Source organism: Trachypithecus francoisi, unplaced genomic scaffold (assembly GCF_009764315.1).
Source record: "Trachypithecus francoisi isolate TF-2019V2 unplaced genomic scaffold, Tfra_2.0 Lachesis_group3, whole genome shotgun sequence".
Taxonomy (NCBI): domain Eukaryota; kingdom Metazoa; phylum Chordata; class Mammalia; order Primates; family Cercopithecidae; genus Trachypithecus; species Trachypithecus francoisi.
Window position 1 is genome coordinate 25,008,367 of NW_022681468.1, and position 23,781 is coordinate 25,032,147.

The following is a 23,781-nucleotide window of genomic DNA, read 5'->3' on the forward strand; positions in this document are numbered from 1 at the left end:
TTAGAGTAATTTTTATAAAAAAGATTGGGCAGAATTATTCTGCTAAATAATTACCTAACCCAATTAAGAAGGTGAATTTAGGGACAGAAATAAATGTCACCAATTAAGATTCAAACTTTTATAATAAAACCCCTTCTTCAAATTAGTAACAAACAGGTAATCAATAAATGCTGAATGAATAAATAGACAATTATAAGAATGGACTACATACACTATTTAATAAATGTTTCTCTTTTCAACTTTCTACATGTATGGATTTTATTTTTTTCAATGAAGTAAATTATTTGGTTAATTAGAGAGAAATGTATTATTAGAATTAAATGTTATTAATACAGGTGTCTTTCAGTAAGTTAATGCATCATAAAACAATTATAATAAATAATATAGAGTATATCTCATTAAAAGTAAAGCTCATTATCAAACTGAAGGTTTATTTTATGTCAACAGAAAATTTCCCTAACAATTGCTATAAAGTTTTTAAATTAAAAATGTTTAAAATGAAAGAAGTAAGAAATTTTACATTTCTAATATGCAAATACTTCCAAGCTTCTAGTTATATACACTTACATAGCAAACATACTTCCCATTTTGTATGTTGCTCACACAGAGAAAAGTTTAAACCCCTTCATTCAAAGTAATATAAAATTATCTCACCACAGTTAGGTATCTGACTGTTTCTTACCAAAGTAGATAATTAAGTTGCTATTACTCTCCTTTGTACTACTTTAGTTTTCAAAATAAGGGAAATATATTGAGGTAGAGTAGAGATCATTAAAATGTGTGATAAAATAAAAAAGTGAAGATAATTCTAAAATTATAAATAAAAATTATCAAAATATTGCCATATATTTTATTTCAAAGAATGCATACATCTTCTACCAGAGGTCTTCAATCCCTGGGCCACAGACTGTACCAGTTTGGTGAACCCTATTGTGAACTGCACATGCAAGGGATCTAGGTTGTGTGCTACTTATGAGAATCTAATGCCTGATGACCTGAGATGAAATATTTTCATCCTGAAACCATTCCCTGCCCCCACCCCACAGCCCACCCTCTCAATCTATGGAAAAACTGTCTTCCACAAAACCAGTCCCTGGTGCCAAAAATGTTGGGGGCCACTGTTCTAGAGTATAATAATCTAATAGCACTCATATTTGTGGAGTTCTTTAAACAATTACAACTCAAAATTCAACAAGGTTTTCAAAAACAAGGTACATATAAAGTGGGGAAATTCAGCTCATTAAGAAAGATTTATCCATTCTATATGTGTACATGAAGTCATATTTAATGCCCCCGGATAATAAGGCTACTGTTTATATAACACTGTTCATCTTTAGCATGCTTCGCTAAAATTATCTAATTAATAAGCATGGAAAAATCCTGCTGTGTCCTCCAAGGCTGTCAATGTCATTTCTATGATTTGAAGCCTAATTAAATTCAAAATGATTTGTTTCTTCTCCATAAGAATTTTGCAGCAATTAATTAAAAAGTATAAAAATGTAAGAGGCATATTATTTGAATAATTCTAATTTCCACGAAATTCTCTCTGTTTCAGATTTTTTGCCCAAGACTACCCAGATAACTTTCTTATCTCTAAATTTTTACAACTAATTTATTTTATTTTATTTTATTTTATTTATTTATTTATTTTGAGACGGAGTCTCACTCTGTCGCCCAGGCTGGAGTGCAGTGGCCGGATCTCAGCTCACTGCAAGCTCCGCCTCCCGGGTTCACGCCATTCTCCTGCCTCAGCCTCCGGAGTAGCTGGGACTACAGGCGCCCGCCACCTCGCCCGGCTAGTTTTTTGTATTTTTTAGTAGAGACAGGGTTTCACTGTGTTAGCCAGGATGGTCTCGATCTCCTGACCTCGTGATCCGCCCGTCTCGGCCTCCCAAAGTGCTGGGATTACAGGCTTGAGCCACCGCGCCCGGCCACAACTAATTTATTTACCTTCTCAATTGGTAGCCTAAACTTCGTATTTGGCCTACGTAAAAGGAAAGCTGTGGAAGTTATAGGTCACACACACACTTTAATTTACAGTAAATTTTAGAAACAGATTTCTTTTAAATTTTAGTTAAAAAATATTCAATGGATATTACACCTCTCAATTAATGATCTGTTCTAAATATTAAATGAATCACATTCTTGAAGGAAATCATTTATTTTATTCCTTTTCTTTTTTTTTTTTTTTAAGAATCAACTCAAGTTTTTCTAGGCTTCCTTGTTTCTTTGTTTTGAATTGTTCAATATCTCTCTAAACTCTTATTTTCTTAGTCAACAATCTGATACAAGTAGATTATAACCAGAAAATGTCTGACTCAGAGAGATAGCAAAACTGTCTAGCAGAATATTAAGGAACTCCAGTACAAAGTGCAGCTGAACTTACTCATTGATTTAAATTAAGGGCTTAGAGAAAAGGGAAGGAGCTATAAGTAGGAAGACAAACCTAGAGCTTTCAAAATGCCTTTGCTCATATTTATGATCACTAGTGAAATTCTTATGTTTTTTCTGTAATTATTGAATATTTGTGATATGTATTTATAATGGCCAAAAGCACTGTAGGTAAAAAAACAAAAAAGAAGCTGATAATAATCAAAAAAGGAGAGACTAGAGAAAATAATCAAAATAAAAAATCAGCAAATAAATCACCATCAAATAGTTCTTCAGTGTTCCAAACATCAAAGGAAAACATCTTTGCAGATCAAGGAGCTTACAAAGGGCTTACTCTTCCCTTGGAAAAGTTTACAGTGACTATGTAGTGAGTGGTGTGTTATCTCTGCAAGTGTTTATTCACAGAGGAATGAAGGAGGGACCCCAAAATCATTCTGCTATTTATTCCACAAAAATATTGTTACTTCTGGCCTCCTTAGTACTTAAGCTAGGAGAAGCATTAGATAATATTTAGCATCCTTCTTCTGACTTAGATAGGAAAAATCTAAATCCTATCCTCTACACAGGCTTCTCCAAGCACCTACCCTCATCTATCCCTGCTCACAGTGCTTTTTAACACTGATGCAGGACAATTCTGTAACAGCATAACTGACGCTAGGAAGGATTTTTACTTGACTCCGATGTCAGTTTCCTGTCTAACTGGAATTCAGTTTTAAAGAATCCTGGAGATATTTTACTCTGATGCCTTATTGTGACCCATATTTCTCTCTTTAAGGCAGGGTTTCAAAAACTCAGTTTGGGGATTTCCCTTTTTGGTGGAGCTGTCTTGGGTGCTGAAGTGAATACCAAAGCAATATTGTACAATTTATGAATTGAAGAGGCGTTTTATTCTTTTCTTTTTTCTTTTCTTTTGTCAAACAGAATTATGTTTTAATCCTGGCTATGCCAAATATTACTGTAGCATCCTAGAAAAAGCTATTCAACATCAAAAAGCCTTTATATTCTCATGTGTCAAATAGAATAATAAAGGCTAGCTTGCAGTGATTTTGAAGATTAAAAGAAATGATAGAAACAAAGTGCTTATCACATTGCCTGACTCAGAATATATACTCATAAAAATCATAGTTGTTATTACTGTTGTCAGTGGTTGTGTTAGTGTGATGAGACCTGGTTACTTTTTTGTTTTTCGATAGAGGACAACCTACTTTGAAATATAATATAATCAGTAAAAAGAAAACATTAACTAATAGAAATAAATGTCTCAGACAATATGTTTAGAAAACTCAAATAGAAAAAATATATCATGATCCAAAAATGGTTACAGAGGGAGTGAAGAATCAAACTGAATTTTGAAAGGGGAATTATATACTTATTTGGACAACCAGAAGAGATGGTAAGGCAGAAAACATAGGCAAACTTTTGGAACAAGGAATGGGTATTGCGTAACTAGATGAGAGAGAATAAACTAATCTGGATGGGAAAAAAATTAGATTGCTATATACCAAAAGGTAGAATTTGGATCCTTTTAAATACTAAATAAAAATTACTGATAACTTGAATACCATGCTGTTGAGCAAGGATTTAGTCTTGATGTCATAAGTAGTCATTTGAGATGTTTTATCATGGGAACAATAGTATGTAATTGGCATTTTAGAAAGTTAGTTTTAAAGGTCACATGTAGAATAAATTAAAAGTGAGAGGAAGTGAAGGCAGGAAAAATGGAATGACTTGAAAAATATTTGAAACAAGAATGAAGCTTTGGGAATAGAAAAGACCAGATGCACAAGATATTCCAAAGGATGAATAAGTCGAAATTAGTGAATTGAAAATTTGAAGATGTGAGTTCATTTCCATTGAGATTTTTTCTTTTATATTTGTATTCATACAGTTCTTCTAAACCTTGCTTGATCTGTCTCTTTGGAGAAGAAAGAGAATAATAAACAACCTCATCATCTATGTCTCAAGTCTATATCAACATCCCTGGCTCTCAAAATGTAAAGGCTAAGTTTATAAATCAAGTGAGAGAGAAAACATATTAGACTGTGAGCCTCAGTGTATTTCAACTTGAGTTGAATCCATGACAAGATATAGTGGCTCTGTCATAGGCAGTTTTAAGAACAGAAGATATTAAAATAAAAACAGTTCACTGATCAACCACCATACTTAGTAAAACAGATCCAGTGGCCTTCTAAACATATAAGAACCACTAATGCATTTAATGTAATTCTTCCCCAAAAAAAATGACTTGAAATATATGAGCCATTTTCTAATACAGAGTACCAGTAAACTCATTTAGAATCTTGAACTCCAGTTTATAATTTTGATGAAAACCAAACATTTTCTTAGCAGCAAAACCATTCCTTCATGCATAATATTACATGAGAACTTATTAACACAAGCAAAGCTGTTCTGGTGAAATCAGTGGGAGGTGGGAGGGGTCTTCAAAGTCTCAGCAGCACTGCTCTCTTCTCATAGCTAGAGGGTTTTGAAATCCCTCAGGCTCCACAGAACACAGTTTGAAAACCACTGCCTCAACAAGGCTCTCTAACATGAAATTGTTCTCTTGGCCAAATCAATTCTAGGGTTAAAACATGACCTTGGACTCATTTTTTGAGCACCCATCCAAGTTCAGTAGACTAATGCACCAAAGTTCATTCATCAAAATGAAAAAAAAAGAAAAATTCACCCTCCCAATTTGAATTAGGTGCAAACAGTCAGTTTAAATCACTGTTAAACCTACATTTGATTTAGGATCAAGTAACACACACGCACACGCGCGCACACACACACACATATATATTCATTACAATGGGGGTTACGGTTTTAACAAACAAATTTGGGGGAGACACAAACATTCAGTCCATAACAATAATCTTACATAACATTTTCAGCAAACTCAGGGAGTAAGCAACATTATCATTTCCCCTTAAATAAACAAGGAACTTGGAACCTAAAGTTTAGATTAAAAAAATAAAATTTGTCCAAAATCATGTGAATAGAAAGTGGCAAAGTCATGATTCACACAGGACTTCATTCTGAGTTCTGAAGAAGAGAGGAAAAAAGGAGAAAGAAAGATATAAAAAAAAAAAGGTACAACACATGATTCATTTTTTAAAAATCATAAATAGGACTTCATTAAAAGCAAAACCCTTTGTAAAACCCAATGTTAAAAGAATGAAAATGAAAGCCAGAGACTGGGAGAAAATATTTACTAAAAACACATCTGATAAAGACGCATATCCAAAATATACAGAGAGCCCTTAAAACTCGACAGTATGAAAATATCATAATTAACGTTGAGCAGACTATCTGATTAGAGACTTTATCAAAGAAAATAAACAGATGGCAAATAATCACATGACAAGATTCACAACATCATACCACTAGGAAATTGCAAATTAACACAATGAGGTACCACTACACACTTATTAGAATGTCTAAAATTCAAAAATGACAACACCAAATACTAGAGAGTATATGAAACAACAGAAACTCTTATTCATTGTTGCTGGGAGTGCAAAATGGTGCAGCCACTTTACAAGAGAGTGTGACAACTTTTTACAAAATTAAACATAGTCTTATGTAAGCTCAGTAATCACACTCCTTGGTATTAAGCTTAAAATTTATGCCTGCACAAAAAGTTACAAATGGATGTTTCTAGAAGCTTTCTTCAAAATTGTGAAAATCTGAAAGCAACCAAGATGTCCTTCAATAGGTAATGGATAAATAAACTGTGGCACTTACGTACAACTGTATATAATTCAGTGACAAAAAGAAATGAGCTCAGCCATAACAAAATACAGAGGAATCTCAAGTACATATTGCTAAGTGATATAAGCCAGTCTAAAAAGTCTACATAGTGTATGTTTCCAACTATTTGATATTCTAGAAAAAGCAAAACTTTAGAGATTGTAAAAAGATTAGTGATTTCCAGAAGTTCTAGGGCAGAGATAGGAAGGGATGAATAAACAGAGCACACAGAATTTTCAGGGCATTGAAATCATCTTGTATGATACTATAGTGGTGAGTACATAACATTATACATATGTCAAACCTATAGACTGTATGATTAAAAGTGTAAACCCAAGTGTAAACTATGTGTTTCAGTTAATAAAAAAGAAAAAAAAAAGAAAGAGAAAGTAAGATAAAGAGAGAGAATATGAAGAAGAAAGAAAAAAAAAAGCTGGAACCAAGTCAAGAAGGTAATGATGAGAATCCCCAAGACTACCCATATACATTTCTTGCATTAACTCAGTGACTATCATTACATTTGGTCAATTAACCATTATCATGTCATGATAATATTCTTTATGTTTTACCTTTTCAGTTAAAAACAAATCTTCATACCAAGTCTTCTGCAAACTAATTTTAACCCACCTCAGAATTAATCCCTTTCTTGATATATCATGAGATTATTCTTTGTTATAAAGACTTAACTTAGTGACGTCTCATTGAATTAACTTAAATTTTCAGAAGTACTGATTTATGTATTGGCTCCCTGAAAGAAAAGTAATGCACAGACAGACATAGGTTTGCACTCACACACACAAACACCCACACTTGACAAGAAAACAAGTCTTCAGCTTTTTACTAGAAAACCCTGATTAAACCTGACAGTAAAGTCTCTAGAGTACTCTAAAAAAAAGAAAAAGCATGAAGCTCCTAAAATTTTAGAATATAGAAATAAAAAACAGGTGACAAGTCACTAATCATGACATGATGATCACAAACAAGCTAAAAAATAAATAAACTGAAAACTTGAGTAGGAAAACATTGCATTCTGGGGAGCTTTCAAGAAAGCAACTAGCCCTTGAACTTAATTCTCAGTTTAACAGGCCTCCAAATAATTGAATAAACAATGAATGATGTAGGAGGACCAGGAATGAGAAGAATTAAAGGAGAGGCATGATTCTGCATAATCTGTCTAGAGACTGGAGAAGGGGGAAGAGGGAGTTAAGAATGAAGGTGAAAGGATTAATATTCAGTGTTATTTTATTGCAAACACAGACAGGAAGATAATGAATGCTGGACCTGGCTCCTGAGATGCAGGTTACCTCCATCAAGGCAAAGGAGGCATGAATAATTAATAATCCACTTCAAAGTTCACAACCCCCATCTCCTCCCCAAGGTAGCCATCAAGAGAGGCAAGAGCCAGCTAATTGGAGGATTGCTTAGTACATCTCATGCAAATTGAAGCTGCTCTGCCTCAAGGTTTTCTCTCCTTTGCCAGTGCAGGAAGCCCAGCTGGTTCCCTGAACTCCGGGAGAGAACATTTAGCCCCTTTCAACCACAAATCAGCCACCAGCCTTAGTTTCTTTAAAGGTTCAAAACACCATAGGAGTCTGACCATCAATCAGTGATTGTGTTTTTTACTCAGCCTCACTGTAGATGGAAAGTTATTGTTGCTGGAGAAGGAAGTCAAAACCCAAAAGCACAGAGCTCAGTACATGCCGGGACCTAATTTATCTGTTCAGCCATTCCATACCAGAAACCCATTGTCTTTCATTACACTTTAAAAGCCAACTTTCTTGCCTAATGAGCAATTGAACATCAGGCCGAGTGAACTCAATGATCTTATGTATTTAATTTTCCATTTTTTCTACTAAATCCATTATTACAGTCTCAAAGTTAGGTGTAGGCAGAAAGTGTTTTAAGAATTTTTTTTTTTAATGAAGGCTCCTGGACTGTGCCCTTAGAAGCTCTGAGGAAGGATGTCTTAAGTGGGACCAAAGAAGTTGTATTAATACTAAAAAGAGCTCAATCAATTATGATGCAGGAAATCCTTGAGCTAGAATTTGAGAAACACCGATTAACACATGATTGGTATTTACACATTTATCATCCATAGACTAAATGTATTCTCAGTTTTGACTCTTAGTGATCAAATCACAATGTGAACATCTTATGTTTTGTACCTGAGGCACCAAATTGAAACCCATATACACCAATAAACTCTTTGCTCATCTCAAGGTGGAGGCTTTATTTTTGTGTGCCCACTTTTTTTTCTGTAAGAATCCTCACAAATGGCTAATAAATAAATAAATAAATAAAAACTATCTTTATGGCAAATCATCGTCAAATGAAAAGGAAAATGTGGAGATGCATAACAGTGTTGTGGAAGAACAATCTAGGAAAAGCCAGAAAAACTCACTGAGCTTACTCCACAGAATTCTCAGATTCTCAGCTGTTGTTTAGTAATGAGAGAACAAGCAACAAGGAAATTTGCATACACATATACACATACATTCATACACAGTTACACATTCATATTCTGCCATTAAAAGCAGAGTAACCAGAGGAATATAAATCATTCTACCAAAAAGACACATGTACATGTATGTTCACTGTAGCACCATTCACAATAGAAAAGACATGGAATCAACCCAGACACCCATCAATGGTAGACTGGATAAAGAAAATGTGGTACATACACACCATGGAATATTACACAGCCATGAAAAGGGAAATCTTGTCCTTTGAAGCAACATGGATGCAGCTGAAGGCCATCATCCTAAGCAAATTAACATAGAAACAGAAAACCAAATACCACATGTTCTCACTTATAAATGGGAGCTAAATACTAAGTATGCAGAGACACAGAGATGAGAACAGTAGACATAGGGACTCACTTGAGGGGCCAATGAAAGAGGAGGGTAAGGGTTGAAAACCTACCTATCAGGTACTGTGCACACCAGCTGGGTAACTAAACCATTTGTACACGAAACCCCAGTGACATGCAATTTACCCATGTAACAAACCTGTACATGTGCCCCATACCTAAAATAAAAGTTGAAAAAATAAAAATAAAAAAGGAGTTAACAAGCAAGTTAGTCTCTTGGAAAATCTAAGTTTGTCACCTGCAAAATAAGGTTATTTGACTAAATTTCCTTTGGCAAAAATATCTATGATTTCATTTACCAAAAACTTCACAGAATTCACTGTAGTGCCTGTGTTAGTGTTATTCTGTAACTTACTGTTGAAACACCAACTACTGCTATTTCTTAGTTGTTTCTAAATAATGTGTGTGTGTGTGTGTGTGTGTGTCCATATTTCCTATCAGTGATTTAACATCTACATTAGTTATGCTTCCAAAAGTAGACAATTGGTTCACACAAAGTGGGTAATATAAGAAGTGTTCTTTTTTTTTTTTTTTTTTTTTTTGAGACGGAGTCTTGCTCTGTCTCCCAGGCTGGAGTGCAGTGGCCGGATCTCAGCTCACTGCAAGCTCTGCCTCCCGGGTTCACGCCATTCTCCTGCCTCAGCCTCCCGAGTAGCTGGGACTACAGACGCCCGCCACCTCGCCCGGCTAGTTTTTTGTATTTTTTAGTAGAGACGGGGTTTCACAGTGTTCGCCAGGATGGTCTCGATCTCCTGACCTCGTGATCCGCCCGTCTCGGCCTCCCAAAGTGCTGGAAGAAGTGTTCATTTTTAAAGTGAGGGAATTTGCAAAGAAAATCATAATGAGCAGAGAAGTGCACTGGGGCTAATAATTGCAAGTGAACTGTTATCATTCTTAGGGCTGAAGAGGTCATGGAACAGAAGGAAAAGGCCTACTGAGCTGCAACCTTGGGTGGAGGTAGGCAACCAGCCTGAGCAACTCTGCAGAAATGGAGTTAGACAACTAAGGTTCCCACTTCATTTTCCTCCTTGCTCTCATTCCCTACTAGTGCTCTCTATTGCCCAAAACAAATAAGGAGCCACAGGACAAGAGAACCCTCTGATAAAGTACATAAAGCCAGCACAGCTTTTGTTATTTCTTTTGTAAAAATCCATAACAACCCAGCATGAGATTTCTTTCAATTCCCACAAGTTTACAATTCTTCTGGTCACCTCTGAATTTAATACTCTATTTTGGTATAATTCTGATGTTCATTTTATCACTGTTTCATATCACCTCAGACTTAAAACTTGGCTGCTTTCCCTTGATTTCTACAACCACTGCACGAGGCTTGTGTGCACAGAACAGACTTTGCTAAATGATCGGGGAGGTAGGAAGGCTTAGACCACAACAGTGAAACAAATATTAGAGTTTCATTTTCTCCGAAGATTCACAATGCTTCCCACCAATTTGAGCTCTAGTTCCCTGCCACATTTTTGAGCCCTTTTCCTGTCTGCCATCAAGTCCTAAATAAAGATCCATCTTAAAAAATAGTTGAAAAAATTTTAGACATCACATAGTCCCTAAACAGTGCTTCTCATGGATTCATGCATATTTCACTTGCTTCTCTTTCCTTCCCCTTATCACACTATCCTGTAATTTCTTTAATTATTATCTCTCTGCTCAACTAGGCTCCAGGCATTTTTTTGAAAGCTGAGTCATAATCACATCTAGATATCCAGAGTCTATCATCATATTTAATATAGTAGGTACTCAGCTAATGTTTAATAAATAAACATTTGATTCCAGGATTTGGGGTACTTCCCACCACACACATAAAAACCATTCATGTGCAGACATAAAAACTGTGGCTCTTAGAAGAGAAATAAGATGCCTCAGGTCCACAGAACAAGAATCGAGATACATGATCTCTTCAGATTAGTATTCCCCATAATACTCTGCAACTCCAACAGTTTACATGCAAATGTGTTAATGAGTTTCCTTGTCCTCCTCACTCTGCTATAAAACACCTCTACAATTTTTTTCTTAACAAGTTAAATTTAAGAGGAACAAATTAGGGGAAAGTTCTGCTGACAGAAAAACAATTCCCTACATATCATTTTCATCAATGTGTAAATCTGTTGTATTTGCTATATTAATTAATATTAGAAACCAAAATTTAATCTCTATAATTGGTACTAAACCAGAAGAGAGGAAGGGAATCAATGCTTGGTGACAGGGATTTTGCCCCCAAAGGGATCCTTTTAGATGTAATGTTTAGCCCAATACTCTTTTCTTTGTGTGAGGCAGCAAAGAATCAGTTCTTACAAATGGTATATTTTGTTTTCCCAGTGAAAATTCATGAATAAAACTTTTTCAATATTTCAAAACATCCCAATGCAAATCTGTTAACTTTTTTACAAGATTTTTTTTTTTTTTTGTGGTGGGAGTGGATTTCATCAGAGAATACTGCTTAAAACTTCATTATTACTGATCATTTTTTATGACTGATTAATCACTTCCTCACCTAAAATGAGTTGAATATTTTCACTCAACTATTCACAGCAACAAAGTGAAAACACAACATCATCTTCTAGAAGTTTCGTGTCTCCAGGTTGGTCATACTACCAGAGATTCTATGGGAGCTACCAACTGTGAAAAGAGACCCTTCCCCTCTGTGCTACCTCCTGCAAGCTCTTCCTCTACACACTATATTCTAAAAACCCTTCCTCTGCCCATTGCTTTGCATTATCTACCTTATTTTATGAATATTATAGACAAAATAAGAGAAATATTTTAATGATAAAATCACTCTTGAGGTATATTTTTCAAATAGCTACATTTGTCTCTGGTTTATGCTTGGCAGCATAAAAACAGCCTTTAACTACTTTACTTGTCACTTCTTCTTCTTGGTTGACTTTTTCTTCCTTCGATCTCACCTTGTATGTAAGAATATAATTCAAATATATTAGGCTTATTATCAAATTCATTAATTAGAATCTGCCGTGGTGGAGGCAGGTAATCTGCATGTTTGAAAGGACTGCGAATAATTGGATAACTAGCCAGGTTTGGAAACAAACCCACCAAACCCTAAAATGCACCCGTGTAACCACTAAAATTAATTGTGAAATAGTTATGTGCATGTGTTATTTATTTTTCTGGAGAGAGGATGACTTCCCCTTTTTAGATTCTCAAATGTACCTTCAAGAATGGGATGGCACATGGATTAAAATAACTCATATGCTGAAAGATTTTGGATATCTTAAGAGCTTATGTCTCTTGAGTTGAACCAAAAATAGAATCAACTTTCCTAAATTCGGTTCTCTGTTTATTATGAAAAATTATTTTTCAAGAGTACATGGGTCTAAAGAACCATAACAATAATTTTTACCTTATGCCAAAAACCAGACAAGACCAGATCAAAACAGACCAGATCAAACCAGACGAAACCAGACCAGACCAGATCAAAACAGATCAGAGAGATCAAACCAGACCAGACCAGATCAAGCCAGACCAGACCAGATCAAACCAGACCAGATCAAACCACATGAAACCAGACCAGACCAGATCAAACCAAATCAGACCAGATCAAACCAGACGAAACCAGACCAGACCAGATCAAACCAGACAAGACCAGATCACACCAGATCAAACCGGATCAAACCGGATCGGACCGGTTGAAACCGGATCGGACCGGATCGGACCGGTTGAAACCGCATCGGACCGGACCGGACCGGTTGAAACCGGATCGGACCGGATCGGACCGGATCGGACCGGATCAAACCGGATCGGACCAGTTGAAACCGGACCGGACCGGTTGAAACCGGATCGGACCGGATCGGACCGGATCAAACCGGATCAAACGGGATCGGACCAGTTGAAACCGGATCGGACCGGATCGGACCGGATCAAACCGGACCGGTTGAAACCTGATCAAACCAGATCGGACCGGTTGAAACCGGATCGGACCGGATCGGACCGGATCAAACCGGATGAAACCGGATCGAACCGGATCGGACAGGATCGGACCGGTTGAAACCGGATCGGATCGGACCGGATCGGACCGGATCAAACCGGATGAAACCGGATCGAACCGGATCGGACAGGATCGGACCGGTTGAAACCGGATCGGATCGGATTGGACCGGATCAAACCGGATCAAACCGGATCGGACAGGATAGGACCGGAACAAACCGGATGAAACCGGATCGAACCAGATCACCGGATGAAACCGGATCGAACCGGATCAAACCGGATCGGACCGGATCAAACCAGATGAAACCGGATCGAACCGGATCGGACAGGATCGAACCGGTTGAAACCGGATCGGATCGGATCGGACTGGATCAAACCGGATCAAACCGGATCGGACCGGTTGAAACCGGATCGCACCGGAAACCGGATCGGACCGGATCGGACCGGATCAAACCGGATGAAACCGGATCGAACTGGATCGGACCGGATCGGACCGGAAATCGGATGAAACCGACCGGAAACCGGATCGAACCGGATCGAACCGGATCGGACCGGAAACTGGATGAAACCGGATCGAACCGGATCGGACCGGATCGGACCGGAAACCGGATCGGACCGGATCGAACCGGATCGGACCGGATCGGACCGATTGAAACCGGATCAAACCGGATCGGAAAGGATCAAAACGGATCCGGATCAAACCGGATCGGACCGGATCAAAACGGATGAAACAGGATCGGACCGGACCAGATCAAACCGGATCAGACCGGTTGAAACCGGATCGGACCGGATCGGACCGGATCAAACCGGATCAAACCAGATCGGATAGGATCGGACCGGATCAAACCGGATCAAAACGGATCGGACCGGTTGAAACCGGATCGGACCGGTTGAAACCGGATCGCACCGGAAACCGGATGAAACCGGATCGCACCGGAAACCGGATCGGACCGGATCAGACCGGATCAAACCGGATGAAACCGGATCGAACCGGATCGGACAGGATCGGACCGGATCAAACCGGGTCAAACCGGAAACCGGATCGGACCGGATCAAACCAGGTCAAACCGGATCGGACCGGATCAAACCGGATAAAACCGGATCGAACCGGATGGGACCGGATCGGACAGGATCGGACCGGATCAAACCGGGTCAAACCGGAAACCGGATCGGACCGGATCAAACCGGGTCAAACCGGAAACCGGATCGGACCGGATCGGACAGGATCGGACCGGGTCAAACCGGATCGGACCGGATCGGACCGGATCAAACCGGATGAAACCGGATCAAACCGGATCGAACCGGATCGGACCGGATCAAACCGGAACAAACCGGGTCAAACCGGAAACCGGATCGGACCGGATCGGACAGGATCGGACCGGGTCAAACCGGATCGGACCGGATCGGACCGGATCAAACCGGATGAAACCGGATCAAACCGGATCGAACCGGATCGGACCGGATCAAACCGGGTCAAACCGGAAACCGGATCAAACCGGATCGTACCGGATCAAACCGGATGAAACCGGATCAAACCGGATCGAACCGGATCGGACCGGATCAAACCGGGTCAAACCGGAAACCGGATCAAACCGGATCGGACCGGATCAAAACGGATGAAACCGGATCAAACCGGAACAAACCGGAACAAACCGGATCGGACCGGATCGGACCGGATCAAACCGGATCGGACCGGATCAAAGCGGATGAAACCGGATCGGGCCGGTTGAAACCGGATCGGATCGGATCGGACCGGTTGAAACCGGATCAAACCGGATCGGACCGGGATCAAACCGGAACAAACCGGATGAAACCGGATCAAACCGGAACAAACCGGATCGGACCGGACCGGATCAAACCGGATGCGACCGGATCGGACCGGATCAAACCGGATCGGACCGGATCAAAGCGGATGAAACCGGATCGGGCCGGTTGAAACCGGATCGGACCGGATCGGACCGGTTGAAACCGGATCAAACCGGATCAAACCGGATCGGACGGGTTGAAACCGGATCGGACCGGATCGGATCAAACCGGATCGGACCGGATCAAACCGGATCGGACCGGATCAAACCGGATGAAACCGGATCGGGCCGGTTGAACGCGGATCGGAGCGGATAGGACCGGATCAAACCGGATAAAACCGGATCGGGCCGGTTGAACGCGGATCGGAGCGGATAGGACCGGATCAAACCGGATAAAACCGGATCGGGCCGGTTGAACACGGATCGGACCGGATCGGACCGGATCAAACCGGATGAAACCAACCGGATCGGACCAGATCAAACCGGAAGAAACCGGAAACCGGATCAAACCGGATGAAACCAACCGGATGAAACCGGATCAAACCGGATGAAACCAACCGGATCGGATCGGATCAAAATGGGTGAAACCGGATAGGACCGGATCAAACCGGAAGAAACCGGAAACCGGATCAAACCGTATGAAACCGGAAACCGGATCAAACCGGATGAAACCAACCGGATCGCACCGGATCAAACCGGATGAAACCGGATCGGACCGGATCGGACCGGATCGGACCGGAAACCGGATCGGACCGGATCGGACCGGATCGAACCGGATGAAACCGGATCGGACCGGATCGGACCGGTTGAAACCGGATCAAACCGGATCGGAAAGGATCAAAACGGATCCGGATCAAACCGGATCGGACCGGATCAAAACGGATGAAACAGGATCGGACCGGACCAGATCAAACCGGATCAGACCGGTTGAAACCGGATCGGACCGGATCGGACCGGATCAAACCGGATCAAACCAGATCGGATAGGATCGGACCGGATCAAAACGGATCGGACCGGTTGAAACCGGATCGGACCGGTTGAAACCGGATCGCACCGGAAACCGGATGAAACCGGATCGCACCGGAAACCGGATCGGACCGGATCAGACCGGATCAAACCGGATCAAAACGGATCGAACCGGATCGGACAGGATCGGACCGGATCAAACGGGTCAAACCGGAAACCGGATCGGACCGGATCAAACCGGGTCAAACCGGATCGGACCGGATCAAACCGGATAAAACCGGATCGAACCGGATGGGACCGGATCGGACAGGATCGGACCGGATCAAACCGGGTCAAACCGGAAACCGGATCGGACCGGATCAAACCGGGTCAAACCGGAAACCGGATCGGACGGATCGGACAGGATCGGACCGGGTCAAACCGGATCGGACCGCATCGGACCGGATCAAACCGGATGAAACCGGATCAACCGGATCGAACCGGATCGGACCGGATCAAACCGGAACAAACCGGGTCAAACCGGAAACCGGATCGGACCGGATCGGACAGGATCGGACCGGGTCAAACCGGATCGGACCGGATCGGACCGGATCAAACCGGATGAAACCGGATCAAACCGGATCGAACCGGATCGGACCGGATCAAACCGGGTCAAACCGGAAACCGGATCAAACTGGATAGGACCGGATCAAACCGGAAGAAACCGGAAACCGGATCAAACCGTATGAAACCGGAAACCGGATCAAACCGGATGAAACCAACCGGATCGGACCGTATCAAACCGGATGAAACCGGATCGGACCGGATCGGACCGGTTGAAACCGGATCGGATCGGATCGGACCGGTTGAAACAGGATCAAACCGGATCAAACCGGATCGGACCGGACCGGATCAAACCGGATCAAACCGGATCGGACCGGATCAAACCGGATGAAACCGGATCAAACCGGATGAAACCAACCGGATCTGACCGGATCAAACCGGATGAAACCGGATAGGACCGGATCGGACCGGATGAAACCGGATCGGACCGGATCAAACCGGATGAAACCGGATAGGACCGGATCAAACCAGATCAAAACGGATCGGACCGGATCAAAAGCCGGAAGAAACCGGATCAAACCTGATCGGGCCGGATCAAACCGGATCAAACCGGACCGGTTGAAAACGGATCAAACCGGATGAGGCCGGAAGAATCCGGATCCAACCGGATCGGGCCGGATCAAACTGGATCCGGCCGGAAGAATCCGGATCCAACCGGATCGGGCCGGATCAAACCGGATCGGGCCGGATCGGGCCGGATCCAACGGGATCCGGCCGGAAGAAACCGGATCAAACCGGATCGGGCCGGATCAAACCGGATCGGGCCGGATCGGACGGGAACCAACCGGATCAGGCCGGATCAAACCGGATCAAACCGGATCGGGCCGGAAGAAATCGGATCGGGCCGGAAGAAACCGGATCCAACCGGATCGGGCCGGATCAAACCTGATCAAACCGGATCAAACCGGACCGGTTGAAAACGGATCAAACCGGATGAGGCCGGAAGAATCCGGATCCAACCGGATCGGGCCGGATCAAACCGGATCGGGCCGGATCGGACGGGAACCAACCGGATCAGGCCGTATCAAACCGGATCAAACCGGATCAAACCCGATCGGGCCGGTTGAAACCGGATCAAACCGGATCAAACCGGATGAAACCGGATCAAACCGGATGAAACCGGATCAAACCGGATGAAACCGGATCAAACCGGATCGGGCCGGATGAAACCGGATCGGGCCGGATCAAACCGGATCAAACCGGATGAAACCGGATAGGACCGGATCGGACCGGATGAAACCGGATCGGACCGGATCAAACCGGATGAAACCGGATAGGACCGGATCAAACCAGATCAAAACGGATCGGACCGGATCAAAAGCCGGAAGAAACCGGATCAAACCTGATCGGGCCGGATCAAACCGGATCAAACCGGACCGGTTGAAAACGGATCAAACCGGATGAGGCCGGAAGAATCCGGATCCAACCGGATCGGGCCGGATCAAACTGGATCCGGCCGAAGAATCCGGATCCAACCGGATCGGGCCGATCAAACCGGATCGGGCCGGATCGGGCCGGATCCAACGGGATCCGGCCGGAAGAAACCGGATCAAACCGGATCGGGCCGGATCAAACCGGATCGGGCCGGATCGGACGGGAACCAACCGGATCAGGCCGGATCAAACCGGATCAAACCGGATCGGGCCGGAAGAAATCGGATCGGGCCGGAAGAAACCGGATCCAACCGGATCGGGCCGGATCAAACCGGATCAAACCGGATCAAACCGGACCGGTTGAAAACGGATCAAACCGGATGAGGCCGGAAGAATCCGGATCCAACCGGATCGGGCCGGATCAAACCGGATCGGGCCGGATCGGACGGGAACCAACCGGATCAGGCCGGATCAAACCGGATCAAACCGGATCAAACCCGATCGGGCCGGTTGAAACCGGATCAAACCGGATCAAACCGGATGAAACCGGATCAAACCGGATCGGGCCGGATGAAACCGGATCGGGCCGGATCAAACCGGATCAAACCGGATCGGGCCGGATCAAACCGGATCAAACCGGATCAAACCGGATCGGGCCGGATGGAACCGGATCAGACCGGATCGGGCCGGATCAAACTGGGTCGGACCGGATCGGACCGGATCAAACCGGATGAAACCGGATCAAACCGGATCGGGCCGGATCAAACCGGATCGGACCGGATGAAACCGGATCAGACCGGATCAGACCGGATCGGGCCGGATCAAAACGGATCAAACCGAATCGGGCCGGTTGAAACCGGATCAAACCGGATCAAACCGGATGAAACCGGATCAAACCAGATCGGACCGGATCCGACCGGATGAAACCGGATCAAACCGGATCGGACCGGATCAAACCGGATCAAACCGGATCGGGCCGGATGAAACCGGATCGGACCGGATCGGGCCGGATCCAACCGGACCGGACCGGATCGGGCCGGAACAAACCGGATCGGACCGGATCAAACCGGATCAAACCGGATGAAACCGGATCAGACCAGATCGGACCAGATCAAACCGGATGAAACGGATCAAACCGGATCAAACCGGATGAAACCGGATGAAACAGGATCAAACCGGATCGGACCGGATCAAACCGAATGATCAGACCTGATAAAACCGGATCAAACCGGATGAAACCGAATCAAACCGGATCAAACACCGGATCAAACACCGGATCGGACCGGATCAAAGCGGTTCAAACCGGATCCAACCGGATGAAACCGGATCAAACCGGATGATCAAACCGGTTCAAACCGGATCAAACCGGATCAAGCCAGTCCAGACCGGATTAAGCAGGTCCAAACCGGTTCAAACCGGATCAAACCGGATCAAGCCAGTCCAGACCGGATCAAGCCAGTCCAAACCGGATTAAGCAGGTCCAAACCGGTTCAAACCGGATCAAACCGGATCAAGCCAGTCCAGACCGGATCAAGCCAGTCCAAACCGGTTCAAACCGGATCAAACCGGATCAAGCCAGTCCAGACCGGATCAAACCGGATCAGACCGGTTCAGACCGGATCAAACCGGATCAAGCCAGTCCAGACCGGATCAAGCAGACCGGATCAAACCGGATAGGACCGGATCAAACCGGATCAAGCCAGTCCAGACCAGATCAAACCAGATCAAACCAGATTAAAACGGATCTAACCAGACCAGACCATACCGGGTCAAACCGGATCAAACAAGACCTGAGTGGATCAAACCAGACCAAAACAGACAAGACCAGATCAAACAGACCCGACAAGATCAAACATGTTCAAACCAGACCAGACCAGACTGGGTCAAACCTGATCAAACCAGACCAGACCTGATCAAACCAGACCCGACCAGTTCAAACCGGATCATACCAGACTAGACCGGATCAAACCAGACCCGACCAGATCAAAGCAGATCAAACAAGACTGGACCAGTACAGACCGGATCCAACCGGGTCAAACCAGATCAGACCGGATCAAACCAGACCAGACCGGATCAGGCCGGATCAAACCAGATCCAACCGGATCAATCCAGACCAGGATCAAACCAGACCAGACCGCATCAAATCGTCAAACCAGACCAGATCAAACCAGAACAAACCAGACCAGATCGGATCAAACTAGACCCAACCAGATCAAACCGGATCAAACGAGACAAGACCGGGTCAAACCGTATCAAAGCAGACCAGACCGGATCAAACCAGAGCCAACCAGATCAAACCGGATCAAACCAGACCAGACCGAATCAGAGCGGATCAAACCAGAACAGACGGATCACATCAGACCCGACCGGAACAAACCGGATCAAACCAGACCAGACCGGATCAAACCAGACCAGACCGGATCCAACCGGGTCAAACCAGATCAGACCGGATCAAACCAGACCAGACGGATCAAACCGGATCAAACCGGATAGGACCGGATCAAACCAGACCAGACCTGATCAGACCGGATCAAACCAGAGCAGACCGGATGAAACCAGACCCGACCGCATCAAATCAGATCAAACCAGACCAGACCGGATCCAACCAGATCAGACCGGATCAAACCGGATCAAACCAGACCAGACAGACTGGATCAAACCAGACCAGACTGGATAAGACCGTATCAAACCAGACCAGACCGGATCAGACATGATCACACCGGATCTAACAAGACCAGACCGGGTCACACCAGATCAAACCAGACCAGACCAGACCGGATCAAACCAGACCAAACCAGACCAGATTGGATCAAACCAGACCGACCAGATCAAAGCAGATCAAACAAGACTGGACCAGTACAGACCGGATCCAACCGGGTCAAACCAGATCAGACCGGATCAAACCAGACCAGACCGGATCAGGCCGGATCAAACCAGATCCAACCGGATCAATCCAGACCAGGATCAAACCAGACCAGACCGCATCAAATCGTCAAACCAGACCAGATCAAACCAGAACAAACCAGACCAGATCGGATCAAACTAGACCCAACCAGATCAAACCGGATCAAACGAGACAAGACCGGGTCAAACCGTATCAAAGCAGACCAGACCGGATCAAACCAGAGCCAACCAGATCAAACCGGATCAAACCAGACCAGACCGAATCAGAGCGGATCAAACCAGAACAGACCGGATCACATCAGACCCGACCGGAACAAACCGGATCAAACCAGACCAGACCGGATCAAACCAGACCAGACCTGATCAGACCGGATCAAACCAGAGCAGACCGGATGAAACCAGACCCGACCGCATCAAATCAGATCAAACCAGACCAGACCGGATCAAACCAGACCAGACCTGATCAGACCGGATCAAACCAGAGCAGACCGGATGAAACCAGACCCGACCGCATCAAATCAGATCAAACCAGACCAGACCGGATCCAACCAGATCAGACCGGATCAAACCGGATCAAACCAGACCAGACAGACTGGATCAAACCAGACCAGACTGGATAAGACCGTATCAAACCAGACCAGACCGGATCAGACATGATCACACCGGATCTAACAAGACCAGACCGGGTCACACCAGATCAAACCAGACCAGACCGGATCAAACCAGACCAAACCAGACCAGATTGGATCAAACCAGACCCGACCAGATCAAATCGGTTCTAACCAGACCAGACCAGACCGGGTCAAACCGGATCAAACCAGACCAGACCGGATTAGACCGGATCAAACCAGACCCGACCAGATCCAACCGGTTCTAACCAGACCAGACCAGACCGGCTCAAACCGGACCAAACCAGACCAGACTGGATCAAACCAGACCAAAACAGACCAGACCGGATCAAACCAGACCCGACAAGATCAAACTGGTTCAAACCAGACCAGACCAGACCGGGTCAAATCGGATCAAACCAGACCAGACCGGATGAAACCAGACCCGACCAGTTCAAACCGGATCAAACCAGACTAGACCGGATCAAACCAGACCCGACCAGATCAAAGCGGATCAAACCAGACCGGATCGGAGCAGACCGGATCAAGCCAGGTCAAACCAGATCAGACCGGATCAGACCAGACCAGACCGGATCAAACCGGATCAAACCAGACCAGACCGGATCAAACCAGACCAGACCGGATCAAACAAGACCAGACCGGATCAAACCGGATCAAACCAGACCAGAACATATCAAACCAGACCAGAGTGGATCAAACCAGACCCGACCAGATCAAACCGGATCAAACCAGACCAGACCGGATCAGACCGGATAAAACCAGGTCAAACCAGTCCAGACCGTATCAAACCGGATCAAACCAGACCCGACCCGACCAAACTGGATCAAACCAGACCAGACTGAATCAAACCAGATCAAACCAGACCAGACTGGATCAATCCAGACCAGACAGGTTCAGACCGGATCAAACCAGACAGGACAGCATCAGACCGGATCAAACCGTATCAAACCACACCAGACCGGATCAAACCAGACCCGACGAGATCAAACCGGATCAAACCAGACCAGACCGGATCAAACCGGACTGGATCAAACCAGACCCGACCAGATCAAACCGGATCAAACCAGACCAGACCGGATCAAACCGGATCAAACCAGACCAGACCAGATCAAACCTGACGGGATCAGATCAAACCGGATCAAACCAGACCAGACCGGATCAAACCAGACCAGACTGGATCAGACCAGATCAAACCAGACCAGACCAGATCAAACCAGATCAGACCGGACCAGAACGGATCAAATCGGATCAAACCAGACAAGACCAGATCAGACCGGATCAAACCAGGTCAAACCAGACCAGACCGAAACAAACCGGATCAAACCAGACCAGACCGGATCAAACCAGACCCAAGCAGATCAAACCGGATCAAACCAGACCAGACCGGATCTGACCAGATCAAACCGGGTCTAACCAGATCAGACTGGATCAAACCAGACCCGACCGGATCAAACCAGACCAGACCGGATCAAACCAGACCCGACAAGATCAAACTGGATCAAACCAGACCAGACCGGATCAGACCGGAACAAACCAGATCAAACCAGATGAAACCAGACCAGACCACATCAAAGCAGACCAGACCAGATCAAACCAGATCAAACCAGACAAAACCAGACCAGACCAGATCAAACCAGACGGGACCAGATCAAACCAGACCGGACCAGACTAGACCAGATCAAACCAGACCGGAGCAGACTAGACCAGATCAAACCAGTCAAAACCAGACCAGACCAGATGAAACCAGACCAGACCAGACTAGAACAGATCAAACCAGACGAGACCAGAACAGATCAGACCAGACCAGACTAGACGAGATCAAACCAGACGAAACCAGACCAGACCAGATCAAACCTGACGAATCCAGACCAGACCAGATCAAACCAGACGAATCCAGACCAGACCAGATCAAACCAGAACAGACCAGATCAAACCAGACCAGACCAGACTAGACCAGATCAAACCAGATGAGACCAGACCAGACCAGAACAGACCAGATTAGACAGAATCAAACCAGACGAAACCAGATCAAACCAGACCAGACCAGATCAAACCAGACCAGACCAGATCAAACCAGACGAAACCAGACCAAACCAGGCAAGACCAGATCAAACCAGACCAGACCAGATCAAAGCAGACGAGACCAGACCAGTTCAAAGCAGACGAAACCAGACCAGACCACTCCTTTCTTAATTGACCCTCTGAATACACTGATCCAATATTATTTATTCCTTCTAAGCCAGTACCCGCACTGGACCATATAATCCCTTCCACAGCCCTGTATTTCCCACCATTTACATCTGACGGCAATGCATTTGAATAGGCTGGTGCTGTCCAAGGTGCTGTGCAGGAGGCAAATGGCTCAATGCACCATCAACTCAGTGCTGCACTACCCAGAAGAGGAACATCTTTTTAATTCACACAAAAGTGATTCATGTGGAAGCAGTAACCTTGCTTTTGCCTCTTCTTTTTTATTCCTACTGGGGGAATAGCATATGCATATCCAAAGATAATGAGTCATATGTAACCTGTCCCTG